At 35.9% G+C, this 15,081-nt stretch overlaps 1 pseudogene; it reads right to left on the bottom strand.

Moving 5' to 3' along the window:
* Positions 1-9,199: 9,199 nt before the first annotated feature.
* On the bottom strand, positions 9,200-11,156 carry LOC138048528 (uncharacterized; annotated as a pseudogene).
* Positions 11,157-15,081: the final 3,925 nt, after the last annotated feature.

Here is a 15,081-nt window from a genome sequence, read left to right as displayed (position 1 = left end):
TTTCAATTTTCAGCTCAAGAAAGAGGCATCCAGGGCTAATTTGAATAAAAACGAAAGAATATTTAAATGACGTCCATTTTGGAATGAGGTCTATTTAACTCAGCTGTGTGAATCACTTTGTAACAAAGTTACACAGTTAGTTGTGTCATATTCAGTTGAAAGTGTATTTAAGGCAATCCACTTACAAGGAAGATAGACGTGTGAGTCCTGAGAAAGTGCCTTTTTGGAGTTGAGTTATTTCATTCTCCGTGAGATCTCTTGAAATGAAAATAACATTAGAAATAAGCACTAAATTCAAATTAAAGAAGAACAATGCAATTAATACCATTTTAGTTTTAATTGCATGCCGTTTTGTTCTTAGCATTCCCTGATCGTGGTTGTACTCGATTCTATTTAGACAAGAGCAGTAAAATTAATCCCAATTGTACCAAAAGGAGTCCGTGAACTACTCAGACCGATCAAATCATAGAAAAAATGGATAACTGTGGATTTGCTAGTTTTATGGTAGACAATAGGAAAATATAAAAGAAAAAAATAGGATTTTACTGACCAAATGCAGTCTAAAGTCATGCATTGCTTTATTGAGTCTTGATGAAGAAAGCTCACTGTACCGCGATCATAAAGACAAAAACGAATTATCTTAGCATGGAAATAGGAATTCATAAACTTTCTAAATGTCCTGCTTTTATTTACTTAGTAGATATAATTACCATTCCGTTGGAGATACTGTCATTTCGTTGAGTCGAAAATCCATGTTTGTCAGCAGCAATTATTATGATTGTTTTATGTGCTTCTTCATTAGAAAAAGGGATCTTGGCTAAGATCAAATCAAAGGTTCCACAGAAAGAACCAAAATGACAGACTAGAATAACATTTAGTGTTTATCTTAAAAGGCTAAGGTTCAAATGCACTTTAATTTTTGACCTGAAAGGGTTCATTACTGCAAAGACTTTATTTAACTTAGCCGTGTGAGTCACTTTGTAACTAAGTCGCACAATTATTTGTGGAGTGGAGAGGCGCAAAGCCGTGTCATATTTTGAAAGTGTATTTAGGGCAATATACTTACAGCCAATGCAGACCCGTGAGTCCTGAGAAAACGTTTTCTGCGAGTTGACTTATTTTATTTTTATCAAGATATCTAGAAATGAACACAAAATTAGAAATGAGTAGGAAATCTGAATTAAACAAGAACATTAAAATCAATGTCATTTTAGTTTTAATTGCCGTTTCCTTCTCAGAATTCACTGATCGTCGTTGTACTCGGTTCTACTTAGACAAGAGCAGGAAAGTTAATCCCAATTGTCCTAAAAGGAATCCGTGAACGACTCAGAGCAATGAATGAAAAAGAAAAAATCGATAACAGTGGATTTGCTAGTTCTATGGAAAACATTAGGAAAAATCAAAAACAAAATTTTGTGTATTAATGACCAAATGCAGTTTAAAGACATGCATTGTTTTTTCGAGCTTTGATAAAGAAAGTTCGCTGTATTGTGGTCACAAAAAAAGTAATTGTTCTAGCATGGAAACAGGAATTAACAGAGTTTCATAAGATCCTGATAGTTCTAAAAGTGGAGAACCCCTAGAACTATAAAATAATTTTTTGTACTCGTATTTCTGAAACTTTCACCTCTCATCTCTATAAAAATTTAGCTTTGAATTGTTTCCGGGAATTTCCGAGGTTAAAATAGTTTAAAACCGACATTTCGACCAGTTTTACTGGTCTTCTTAAGGTTGTTTAGAAAATGTTACCAATATGGAGGATCTTTTTTGGTCCTTCTGCTTGGGTCAGTCTTAATTTAGTGGAGAAAATGAAAATTTATCCTTAAGTGCTGACGACCTCTATAAAACCTCGAATTTCGCTATTTCACGTTGTTGTTTTGCTGACGACGGCAAAGAAATGAGCAAACGTGAGAAACGCACGTGCAGGGCGTGCAAAGCTATTGTTTTTGCCCACAAAATATGCAAATTTGTGACGTTCTCATAGCCGTAGCCATTATCTTTACTAAGCTCTCTAATCTTTTCAATTTTTAGCTCAAGAACGAGGCATCCAGGGCTAATTTGAATAAAAACGAAAGAATATTTAAATGACGTCCATTTTGGAATGAGGTCTATTTAACTCAGCTGTGTGAATCACTTTGTAACAAAGTTACACAGTTAGTTGTGTCATATTCAGTTGAAAGTGTATTTAAGGCAATCCACTTACAAGGAAGTTAGACGTGTGAGTCCTGAGAAAGTGCCTTTTTGGAGTTGAGTTATTTCATTCTCCCTGAGATATCTTGAAATGAAAATAACATTAGAAATAAGCACTAAATTCAAATTAAAGAAGAACAATGCAATTAATACCATTTTAGTTTTAATTGCATGCCGTTTTGTTCTTAGCATTCCCTGATCGTGGTTGTACTCGATTCTATTTAGACAAGAGCAGTAAAATTAATCCCATTTGTCCCAAAAGGAGTCCGTGAACTACTCAGACCGATCAAATCATAGAAAAAATGGAAAACTGTGGATTTGCTAGTTTTATGGAAAACAATAGGAAAATATAAAAGAAAGAATAGGATTTTACTGACCAAATGCAGTCTAAAGTCATGCATTGCTTTATTGAGTGTTGATGAAGAAAGCTCACTGTACCGCGATCATAAAGACAAAAACGAATTATCTCAGCATGGAAATAGGAATTCATAAACTTTCTAAATGTCCTGCTTTTATTTACTTAGTAGATATAATTACCATTCCGTTGGAGATACTGTCATTTCGTTGAGTCGAAAATCCATGTTTGTCAGCAGCAATTATTATGATTGTTTTATGTGCTTCTTCATTAGAAAAAGGGATCTTGGCTAAGATCAAATCAAAGGTTCCACAGAAAGAACCAAAATGACAGACTAGAATAACATTTAGTGTTTATCTTAAAAGGCTAAGGTTCAAATGCACTTTAAGTTTTGACCTGAAAGGGTTCATTACTGTAAAGACTTTATTTAACTTAGCCGTGTGAGTCACTTTGTAACTAAGTCGCACAATTATTTGTGGAGTGGAGAGGCGCAAAGCCGTGTCATATTTTGAAAGTGTATTTAGGGCAATATACTTACAGCCAATGCAGACCCGTGAGTCCTGAGAAAACGTTTTCTGCGAGTTGACTTATTTTATTTTTATCAAGATATCTAGAAATGAACACAAAATTAGAAATGAGTAGGAAATCTGAATTAAACAAGAACATTAAAATCAATGTCATTTTAGTTTTAATTGCCGTTTCCTTCTCAGAATTCACTGATCGTCGTTGTACTCGGTTCTACTTAGACAAGAGCAGGAAAGTTAATCCCAATTGTCCTAAAAGGAATCCGTGAACGACTCAGAGCAATGAATGAAAAAGAAAAAATCGATAACAGTGGATTTGCTAGTTCTATGGAAAACATTAGGAAAAATCAAAAGCAAAATTTTGTGTATTAATGACCAAATGCAGTTTAAAGACATGCATCGTTTTATTGAGCTTTGATAAAGGAAGTTCACTGTATTGTGATCATAAAAAAAAGGAATTGTTGTCGCATAGAAACAGGAATTAACAGAGTTTCATTACATCCTGATAGTTCTAAAAGTGGAGAACCCCTAGAACTATAAAATAATTTTTTGTACTCGTATTTCTGAAACTTTCACCTCTCATCTCTATAAAAATTAAGCTTTGAATTGTTTCCGGGAATTTCCGAGGTTAAAATAGTTTAAAACCGACATTTCGACCAGTTTTACTGGTCTTCTTAAGGTTGTTTAGAAAATGTTATCAATATGGCGGATAATTTTTGGTCCTTCTGCTTGGGTCAGTCTTAATTTAGTGGAGAAAATGAAAATTTATCCTCAAGTGCTGACGACCTCTATAAAACCTCGAATTTCTCTATTTCACGTTGTTGTTTTGCTGACGACGGCAAAGAAATGAGCAAACGTGAGAAACGCACGTGCAGGGCGTGCAAAGCTATTGTTTTTGCCCACAAAATATGCAAATTTGTGACGTTCTCATAGCCGTAGCCATTATCTTTACTAAGCTCTCTAATCTTTTCAATTTTTAGCTCAAGAACGAGGCATCCAGGGCTAATTTGAATAAAAACGAAAGAATATTTAAATGACGTCCATTTTGGAATGAGGTCTATTTAACTCAGCTGTGTGAATCACTTTGTAACAAAGTTACACAGTTAGTTGTGTCATATTCAGTTGAAAGTGTATTTAAGGCAATCCACTTACAAGGAAGTTAGACGTGTGAGTCCTGAGAAAGTGCCTTTTTGGAGTTGAGTTATTTCATTCTCCCTGAGATATCTTGAAATGAAAATAACATTAGAAATAAGCACTAAATTCAAATTAAAGAAGAACAATGCAATTAATACCATTTTAGTTTTAATTGCATGCCGTTTTGTTCTTAGCATTCCCTGATCGTGGTTGTACTCGATTCTATTTAGACAAGAGCAGTAAAATTAATCCCATTTGTCCCAAAAGGAGTCCGTGAACTACTCAGACCGATCAAATCATAGAAAAAATGGAAAACTGTGGATTTGCTAGTTTTATGGAAAACAATAGGAAAATATAAAGAAAGAATAGGATTTTACTGACCAAATGCAGTCTAAAGTCATGCATTGCTTTATTGAGTGTTGATGAAGAAAGCTCACTGTACCGCGATCATAAAGACAAAAACGAATTATCTCAGCATGGAAATAGGAATTCATAAACTTTCTAAATGTCCTGCTTTTATTTACTTAGTAGATATAATTACCATTCCGTTGGAGATACTGTCATTTCGTTGAGTCGAAAATCCATGTTTGTCAGCAGCAATTATTATGATTGTTTTATGTGCTTCTTCATTAGAAAAAGGGATCTTGGCTAAGATCAAATCAAAGGTTCCACAGAAAGAACCAAAATGACAGACTAGAATAACATTTAGTGTTTATCTTAAAAGGCTAAGGTTCAAATGCACTTTAATTTTTGACCTGAAAGGGTTCATTACTGCAAAGACTTTCTTTAACTTAGCCGTGTGAGTCACTTTGTAACTAAGTCGCACAATTATTTGTGGAGTGGAGAGGCGCAAAGCCGTGTCATATTTTGAAAGTGTATTTAGGGCAATATACTTACAGCCAATGCAGACCCGTGAGTCCTGAGAAAACGTTTTCTGCGAGTTGACTTATTTTATTTTTATCAAGATATCTAGAAATGAACACAAAATTAGAAATGAGTAGGAAATCTGAATTAAACAAGAACATTAAAATCAATGTCATTTTAGTTTTAATTGCCGTTTCCTTCTCAGAATTCACTGATCGTCGTTGTACTCGGTTCTACTTAGACAAGAGCAGGAAAGTTAATCCCAATTGTCCTAAAAGGAATCCGTGAACGACTCAGAGCAATGAATGAAAAAGAAAAAATCGATAACAGTGGATTTGCTAGTTCTATGGAAAACATTAGGAAAAATCAAAAACAAAATTTTGTGTATTAATGACCAAATGCAGTTTAAAGACATGCATTGTTTTTTCGAGCTTTGATAAAGAAAGTTCGCTGTATTGTGATCAAAAAAAGGAATTGTTGTCGCATAGAAACAGGAATTAACAGAGTTTCATTACATCCTGATAGTTCTAAAAGTGGAGGACCCCTAGAACTATAAAATAATTTTTTGTACTCGTATTTCTGAAACTTTCACCTCTCATCTCTATAAAAATTAAGATTTGAATTGTTTCCGGGAATTTCCGAGGTTAAAATAGTTTAAAACCGACATTTCGACCAGTTTTACTGGTCTTCTTTAGGTTGTTTAGAAAATGTTATCAATATGGCGGATAATTTTTGGTCGTTCTGCTTGGATCAGTCTTAATTTAGTGGAGAAAATGAAAATTTATCCTCAAGTGCTGACGTCCTCTATAAAACCTCGAACTTCGCTATTTCACGTTGTTGTTTTGCTGACGACGGCAAAGAAATGAACAAAGGTAAAAAACGCACGTGCAAGGCGTGCAAAGCTATTGTTTTTGCCCACAAAATATGCAAATTTGTGACGTTCTCATAGCCGTAGCCATTATCTTTACTAAGCTCTCTAATCTTTTCAATTTTTAGCTCAAGAACGAGGCATCCAGGGCTAATTTGAATAAAAACGAAAGAATATTTAAATGACGTCCATTTTGGAATGAGGTCTATTTAACTCAGCTGTGTGAATCACTTTGTAACAAAGTTACACAGTTAGTTGTGTCATATTCAGTTGAAAGTGTATTTAAGGCAATCCACTTACAAGGAAGATAGACGTGTGAGTCCTGAGAAAGCGCCTTTTTGGAGTTGAGTTATTTCATTCTCCCTGAGATATCTAGAAATGAAAATAACATTAGAAATAAGCACTAAATTCAAATTAAAGAAGAAGAATGCAATTGATACCATTTTAGTTTTAATTGCATGCCGTTTTGTTCTTAGCATTCCCGGATCGTGGTTGTACTCGATTCTATTTAGACAAGAGCAGTAAAACTAATCCCAATTGTCCCAAAAGGAGTCCGTGAACTACTTAGACCGATCAAATCAAAGAAAAAATAAAAAATTGTGGATTTGCTAGTTTTATGGAAAACAATAGGAAAATATAAAAGAAAAAATAGGATTTTACTGACCAAATGCAGTCTAAAGTCATGCATTGCTTTATTGAGTCTTGATGAAGAAAGCTCACTGTACCGCGATCATAAAGACAAAAACGAATTATCTAAGCATGGATATAGGAATACATAAAGTTTCATAATGTCCTGTTTTTATTTACTTAGTAGATATAATTACCATTCCGTTGGAGATACTGTCATTTCGTTGAGTCGAAAATCCATGTTTGTCAGCAGCAATTATTATGATTGTTTTATGTGCTTCTTCATTAGAAAAAGGGATCTTGGCTAAGATCAAATCAAAGGTTCCACAGAAAGAACCAAAATGACAGACTAGAATAACATTTAGTGTTTATCTTAAAAGGCTAAGGTTCAAATGCACTTTAATTTTTGACCTGAAAGGGTTCATTACTGCAAAGACTTTATTTCACTTAGCCGTGTGAGTCACTTTGTAACTAAGTCGCACAATTATTTGTGGAGTGGAGAGGCGCAAAGCCGTGTCATATTTTGAAGGTGTATTTAGGGCAATATACTTACAGCCAATGCAGACCCGTGAGTCCTGAGAAAACGTTTTCTGCGAGTTGACTTATTTTATTTTTATCAAGATATCTAGAAATGAACACAAAATTAGAAATGAGTAGGAAATCTGAATTAAACAAGAACATTAAAATCAATGTCATTTTAGTTTTAATTGCCGTTTCCTTCTCAGAATTCACTGATCGTCGTTGTACTCGGTTCTACTTAGACAAGAGCAGGAAAGTTAATCCCAATTGTCCTAAAAGGAATCCGTGAACGACTCAGAGCAATGAATAAAAAAGAAAAAATGGATAACAGTGGATTTGCTAGTTCTATGGAAAACATTAGGAAAAATCAAAAACAAAATTTTGTGTATTAATGACCAAATGCAGTTTAAAGACATGCATCGTTTTATTGAGCTTTGATAAAGGAAGTTCACTGTATTGTGATCACAAAAAAAAGGAAGTGTTCTAGCATGGAAACAGGAATTAACAGAGTTTCATAATATCCTCATAGTTATAAAAGTGGAGGACGCTTAGAACTATTAAAAAAGAATTTGCACGCGTCTTTCTGAAACTTTCACCTCTCTTCTCTATAAAAATTAAAATTTGAATTGTTTGCGGGAATTTCCGAGGTTAAAATAGTTTAAAACCAACTTTTCGACCAGTTGTACTTGTCATATGCTGCTTGTTCAAAAATTGTTATCAATATGGCAGATCGTTTTTGATCCTTCCACTCGGTGACCGCACATGACGTATCATGACTATTACACAATGTGTAAATGATGCAACCTCGTTCCCAGGACCTTTTCCCTGGCTTAGGGGTGGGGCGGGAAAATGCCCTGGGATCGGCCAGTGAATCCTTTATATTGATTGGTTGATCGTTTTTGAATAATTTATGCGAAACTTGGCAAAATAAAGCTAATTTATGCATTATGCCGAAATCAAAATGGCGGAAATGTCCACTCCGACGAAGGTTTCTCCTCGAAATCCAGCTTGCCGACTCTGTGGTGATTCTCATGAGAGTCGCTATATGCTACGAATATTCAGCAAAGCTGGTTCAGGAAAAGATCTGTGTGCCAAAGTCCATAAAACCTGTGGCATAAAAATTTCGGAGGACGATACAAGATCAAAGGTCTTGTGTAGGAGTTGTGTTTCATTCGTAAACAAGATGGAACAGTTTATTCAGAGAGCTCAATCCATAGAGAATACGCTGTCGGATCAAAGCGCAGAATATGCTGTCAAGCGAAGCGTACAGCTTTCACCTTCTTCGCTTCAGCCGTCGAAGCGTTTATCAAGGATTACAATTTAAGATAATTTGATGTTGTAATCATCAGCGAAGTTCAATTCAGTTAATTCAGCACAGATATAAACAAAAAAAGAACAAAATGTTTAAAGAAACTGATCAATGTCATGGTAACAACAGAATTTAATTAAATAACAATAGTGTATTTTAAGAGAGTAATTCAAAGTTTGCAGTGTTTACAATAATTTTGATGATGATGTTCTGATCATGAGCAGGGTTCATTTCAGTGCTACATAATTATAGTATTGTGCTCAGATACTGTTCAGTGTCATGGTAACAACAGAAAAAATGAAATATTAATAGTGTGTTTTCAGAGAGTAAATCCAGATATATATACAGCGGTTCACAATATTTACAATTTGTGATGATGTTCTGATCGTCATCAGAGTTCATTTCAGTTCTACATACAGTTGTATAGTACTAAGCTCACATACTGATCAGTGTCATGGTAACAGCAGAAATAATTAAATATCAATAGAGTGTATTTAGAGAGTAAATCCAGATGTATCAACAGCAGTTCACAGTATTTTCAAGTTATAATGATGTTCTGATCATCATGGGAGTTCATTTCAGTCCTACTTATATTATTGTGCTCAGATATATGTGTGAAAAGATGAAGACAAACTAGTCAGTGTCATGGAAACCAGGGCTCAAACTTGAATTTTTAGTCTACTTGCAAAGTGTTAAGAAGTCTTCCTTTAGAAAACCAGTGAGACCACTAGCCAATTATTTCCAAATGTTTGCAAGACATGGATGATTCTAACTTGCAAACATTTACTAGTGGATATTTTTCTCACTTGCAGATTATCAAAATCACTCGCATTTTGTGAGTTTGCGAGCATTAATTTGGAGCCCTGCCATGGAAACAACATGGAAATAATTAAATACCACTGGTGTGTTTTAAGAGAGTAAATCAGGATATTTCTACAGTAGTTCACAGTATTTATATTTTATGATGAGGTTCTGATCATTAGAGGCACTCATTTCAGTTCTACACATATTATTGTGCTCAGATACTGATCAGTGTCATGGTAACAACAGAAATAATTAAATATCAGTAGTGTGTACTAAGAGAGTAAATCCAGATATATCTACAGCTGTTCACAGTGTTCACAATTTATGATGATGTTCTGATTATCATCAGAGTTCATTTCAGTTCCACACAGTATTGTGCTCAGATATAAGCAAAGACAAACTGATCAGTGTTATTTTAACAACAGAAATAATTAAATATCATTGAATCAGTCTTGTGTTTAAGAGAATAAATCACAATCAGTAGTTTACAGTATCTACAATTTATGTTGATGTTCTAATCTTCAGAGTTCATTTCAGTTCAACATGTCGTGAGGAGTGTGCTCAGATATAAGTGAACAGAGCACATTATGTTGATGTTCTAATCATTGTCGGAGTCCGTTTCAGTTGTACATATAGCAGTGTGTTCAGATATAAGCGAAAAGATTTGAGAAGAACAGGTTTCATCCCATATGCCGAATGATTTCAACAAGTCTGCTTCTGATGCAACAAATTCCACTCCCTTCATAACCTTTGCAGCCAGATCCTTATCTACAGAAATGTCAAATAGCATTGAACCCTCTGATGTCGCTTGGGACTCATGGTCAGAAATTGCACTCTTAATTAACCTTTCAAGGATAGCACGGTTACTGTTAGGTAGAAATCTGACCTTGTTTCTAATAGCTTGGGGGAGATCCTCTTCAGTTCTTTTGAATTTGCCATCGCATATGCAGCAACAGCCCTTTTGTTGAACACTGGAGAATCCAAAGTAATCAAGGAGGAGTTTCCTTTGACAAGTGCCTTCTGATCTGCAATATGATTTCATTGATTCTTCTACATGTTTTTTTATTATTTGCAATGTCAGAGTTATTGTAATAAAGGGTAGCACATGATGAAAGTCCTGTACGGCCAGCACGACTTATTTCTTGCATGTAAGCTTCAAGGCTACTTGGTGGAGTTATATGAATGATGTTGGTTACATAAGGAGCATCAACCCCCATGCCAAGAGCTGATGTTGCAAATAGCACCCTCACCCTCGATTGTTCTTTCTTTATTTCTGATATTATGTCTTTCTTCATGCGACTCGTCTGGGGCGCATGAAACTGTGCAAACAGTCTTGCACTGGGTTCTGATGTTTCTCCAACGCACTGTTTGTCTTTCAATACTCTTTCAAATAAGCCATAAGCATATCCGCAGTATTTCAGTTTTAAATAAATGATTGTCATTGGGTAGTTTGCTCTTTGAATTGCCAGTTCATTGGCAATGGGTACAAGGATTTTGTCGTAGCTCTGGATGGGCGAATACAATTAAAGTGTTACCATTAACCACATCTTGGGGAAACTTCGTTGAATCCGGGACCACGTGCTCGCTTGGTTCTTGTTAATTTCCGAACAAGTTATCGGCGGGTTCCTTCTCGTATACAGCAAGCTGTAAGACATCAGCGGTTATCCTTCGAGCTTTTAAGACTTTCAGCTGATCTTCAATGATGGAATTTAATGGACATACCACAATAACTATGTTCTTGGTGGTCTTCACAGGAATGAAATGAGGTAGAAGGTGAAAGAGCATTGACTTGCCAAATCCAGTAGGTAGGACTCCAATGACATCCTGACCTTCCAGCATATATTCGAAACACTTCATTTGAAGAGGTTTTAAATTTAAAGAAGGAAAATTACCGTTATTTAAAGAAAATTCGATTCGACGAAGCACTGACAAAAAGTTTGCTTTACTTGAACAGGCCGCCATCTTGAAAGTTCCGTTTAACGTATGATAATTTAGTACACCCAAGAAATTTGGGTGTTCTGAGATCACGTGACCAGCCGATCCCAGGGCCTTATCCCGCCCCACCCCCAAGCCAGGGAAAAGGTCCTGGGAACGAGGTTGCCGTCCTTGCCGTAAACTGATATGCACAGTATGATCATTCACCGCTGGTCATACGTAGGGAGGCACAGAAAAATGTCATTTCGGCCCGGGACAGAAAAGAATCAAGTGTATACATGAATTTTTTATCCCGGGATGACATTTTGTCCCGGTGCTGAAGACCGGGATGAAATCGTCCCGGCATGAACAAATTTCACCCCGGGATCATATAAACACCAAAAGCCAAATGACCAGACACCGAGATGAGACTCATCCCGGGATGAAACTCGTCCCGCCCGGGATGAGTTCTCTCATGTAAACAGCACCTAAGTCTAAGCACCCACTTTAACAGTTAGCTTTCAGTAAATGCGTCGGTACGTCGTTTAAGGTTAGGATTAGAACTTTTAATAACAATTCTGAGAAGACCCCCGTATGAATATCAAATATAGGTCGGTGTATGCCAATCGCCTCTTGTTTGTGAATAAATGTTGCATAAATTAAATTTGGTAAAGAACGTAATAAATTCACCTAAATGCGCAGTACATAAGCTTAAAGAAATATTGTCGGCTTCCCAAGTTAACTTCATTTTACACCGGAATGACTAAACAGCAAGAAACTGCTCTCGTGATATTAAATTTCAACCCACGTATGCAAATAGTTAAAATTTGCACAACACAATAATTCCACAAAGGCAGAAAAATCTCACAAAAACCATTTCCAGTCCATAAATTTATTGAAACAAACAAAATATTTGCTATTAGAGGCCTTCTAATTTCATTCTGTGCGTACAAACAAGTAACACATTTCGTGTCAAAAACCATACGAAACCAAGAGATTATAAAGGTAAGAGAAGTAATCCCTCATACTGGCCCTATTCCCATCGTAATCCCTCTTAGGTTATTTTTAGATGATATCAGTTTTCCCGCGGATAATGTTACCGCGCGCGTTACGTGGAAGTTTCGTGGAGGAGAGAAAGTGCAGCAAATTCTGTATGATGCCACTCTCCGTTTTCAAAATTGAGTATCATGGGCTGATAAAATTCATTGTCTGCAAGATACAGGTTTCAAACACTGGAATTGCCTTGGAATTGGTTAACTGTCTAGTTTACAGAGATACCAATTTGAAGAATTTCCAATGTATCAAACCGTGTTAAATAATTTTGACAGATGCAGATATGTTTACCTTGGTTGCATTGCGTTACTTGTCCATTTTAGTGCGCACTTTCTCATCGTCTACAAAATTCTGTCAAGATACAGTTTGCAATCATATATCATGAAAATCGGTCAACTGTATAATTCACTCTGATACCAATTTTACGATTGTCTAATGTAGGAAACCGTGTTAAATAATTTTGAAAGAGGGAGCTATATTTTACGCGTGCGTTGCAAACTGACTTCAATCCGATCTTACGGTTTTAAAAATTTTTATCGTGCGGTCAATTGAAATTTTCCTGTCATGTGTGGTACTGTTTGAAAGCGTTAGCTGTCTAATTTATGAATATCATAGAATTAAGTCACCATAGTTTAAGTCCGCTAAGAAAATCCAGAACGCGTTGACAAGTCAGGAATATGTTACTTGGTGACTTGATATTTCATTGTGTACAAAATTCTGTCGCCTATAAAACTCGTTACTTTGAAGATAAAATATGCAAAGATATATCATTCAAATCGCTTAACTGTGTTGTTTACAGTGACACCAATTTCAACACTGTCCAATGTACGAAACCGAGTTTAATAATTTTGAAAGATGCAGGTATATTTAACATGCGTGCTTTGCAAATTGACTTCCATCCGATACCACTTGTTCATACATTAATATTTTTATCGCACTGTCTGTTCAAGTTTTCTTTTCATGTCTGATATCTGTCTAATTTATGAATATCTAAGAATTAAGTCGTCATATTTTAATCCCGCGAAGAAAATCAAGAATGCGTTAACCAAGTCAGCGATATATGACTTGTTGACTGTAGTTTGCGAATTGCCAATGTTTACAAAATTCTGTCGCTTATAAAACTCGATCCTTTCAAGATACAGGCTTCAAACATCAATAACTGAAATCGCTTAATTGTCTAGTTTTCAATGATACCACATCAAGGTTGTGCCATATACGAAACCGTGTTAAATCTTTTTTTTAAGGAGACAGCTATATTTAACATACGTGCTTTGCAAATTTACTTGAATCCGATAACACAGGTTCAAAATTTTTATCGGACGCTTGATTCAAGTTTTCCTTTCATGTTTGGTACTGTTGTAGAGCTCTATCTGTCTACTTTATCACCATATAAGAATTAAGTCATCATATTTTAATCCCGCAAAGGAAACCGAGAATGCGTTTATTGAAGTCAGAGAGATCGTACTTATCGACTATAGTCTTCCATTTGCCATTCTGTACAAAATCCTGTCGGTTACATAACTCGTTCCTTCCAAGATACAGGTTTCAAAACATAAGTGGTTGTAATCGCTTAAATCTGTAGTCAACAAGTCACTTCGTCTACAAAATGTATATACGCGTTTGTCTCAACATCCTCCGCCATTTTTGTTTGATGGTAAATCGCGAACGACGCGAATCATTGCGTGGGAATTCGCTCAGCTGTCAACATTGGTAAAAATGGGGACATGTGATTGGCTATCAGTTAACCCTCGTGGGAATACCGGATCTCGCAGGAGACCTAAAAATAACTTAAGAGGGATTACGATGGGAATAGGGCCAGTATGAGGGATTACTTCTCTTACCTTCATAATCTCTTGACGAAACTAAATACATTTCTCAGAGGAGTTTAGGAACGAACTCTCTTCTAAAGAACCTTTCCCTTGAATAATGAAGCACAAAATGGACAACAAGCTTTCTTTCAAAGAATTCTTCACTAACGAGAATTAGTCAAATTACCAATGTGTTTTTTCTTTTTGCCAGAAAGCACAGACTGTTCACATGCTAAAGTTAGCAAACATGCATGTGTCCTCTGACAGCTGTACGTTCCAGTTGATATCATTGTTAAAACAAACCACGCCGCTGTTATCTTTAGTTGCCTATGAAGATTTACGATCGTGTTCAGTTACCATTCTCAGAAAATACATAAGGAGAACAGAATCTTTAAGAGGGTCAGAATCACAACTTCAGATAAGTTATACCAAGCCTCACAGTTCCACAGCCCTAGAGCTGCTGCATTATCCGCAGCCAGTAGTTTCGGTAGATGAACTATTGAAAACAGCAGATTGGTCTTCAGAATCCACCTTTTCCAGGGTTTATTAAAAGCCTCTACTTTAGAAGCCACTATTTGGGCCTAGTGTGCAATTGACAACTGAAAATGCACTTAAGTGTAATGCGGCTCACAGGAAAATAAAAGTATGGTTAGAGTCAGATGTGTGGTTTTTCTTCTCTTACTGCACGTAGATTGCTTCGAAATCTCATGGGATCTTTGGGTATGGAAGCCAGGTCCCTTTTTGCTCTTAGGTATTCACGGGTCCTTACTTACACAATTACGAGATTACGTGAAATTGACTTGAAGTCACGTGCGATCGCGTAATTTGCTCATTCCTGCGTAATCCCACTTTTGCACTCTATTTGAAAACTACACAGATATTAGCGATATTGTTTCGTAAGTAAACTCTTTGAAAACAGTTCAAAACACGCCATTTATATCGACGTCGATTTATGAATACTCTAAAAATGAGCGATCAGGCCTTGGATGCGCAGGGAGCTCGAGTATTGTACTGGTTTCAAATGTAAAGCACTTATAATAACAATTGGCTCATGAAAACTGGCCGATTGTAGTCCGTGATATATGTGTTACGAGACAGATTTTGTAGCCACA

The sequence above is a fragment of the Montipora capricornis genome, chromosome 5 (assembly GCF_036669925.1).
Source record: "Montipora capricornis isolate CH-2021 chromosome 5, ASM3666992v2, whole genome shotgun sequence".
Taxonomy (NCBI): Eukaryota; Metazoa; Cnidaria; class Anthozoa; order Scleractinia; family Acroporidae; genus Montipora; species Montipora capricornis.
This window is presented reverse-complemented; position numbering and strand designations above follow the sequence as displayed.